A 572-nucleotide genomic window follows, 5' to 3' on the forward strand; every position below is an offset into this window, starting at 1 on the left:
TCCATTCCAGGGGTTTTCTCATTCTCTCTCTCTCTCTCTCTCTCCATTCCAGGGGTTTTCTTATTCTCATTCTCTTGCTCTATTCTGGGTTTTTTTCTCATTCTCTCTCTCTATTCCGGGGTTTTTTCTCATTCTGTCTCTCTATTCCGGGGTTTTTTCTCATTCTCTTTCTCTATTCCGGGGTTTTTTCTCATTCTCTCTCGCTATTCCGGGGTTTTTTCTCATTCTCTCTCTCTATTCCGGGGTTTTTTCTCATTCTGTCTCTCTATTCCGGGGTTTTTTCTCATTCTCTTTCTCTATTCCGGGGTTTTTTCTCATTCTCTCTCGCTATTCCGGGGTTTTTTCTCATTCTGTCTCTCTATTCCGGGGGGTTTCTCATTCTCATTCTCTCTCTCTATTCCGGGGTTTTTTTCTCATTCTCTCTCGCTATTCCGGGGTTTTTTCTCATTCTGTCTCTCTATTCCGGGGGGTTTCTCATTCTCATTCTCTCTCTCTATTCCGGGGTTTTTCTCATTCTCTCCCTATTCTGGGGTTTTTCTCATTCTCATTCTCTCTCTCTCCCCCCCCCCCCA

The sequence above is a fragment of the Rhincodon typus genome, chromosome 22 (assembly GCF_021869965.1).
Source record: "Rhincodon typus isolate 14 chromosome 22, sRhiTyp1.1, whole genome shotgun sequence".
Taxonomy (NCBI): Eukaryota; Metazoa; Chordata; class Chondrichthyes; order Orectolobiformes; family Rhincodontidae; genus Rhincodon; species Rhincodon typus.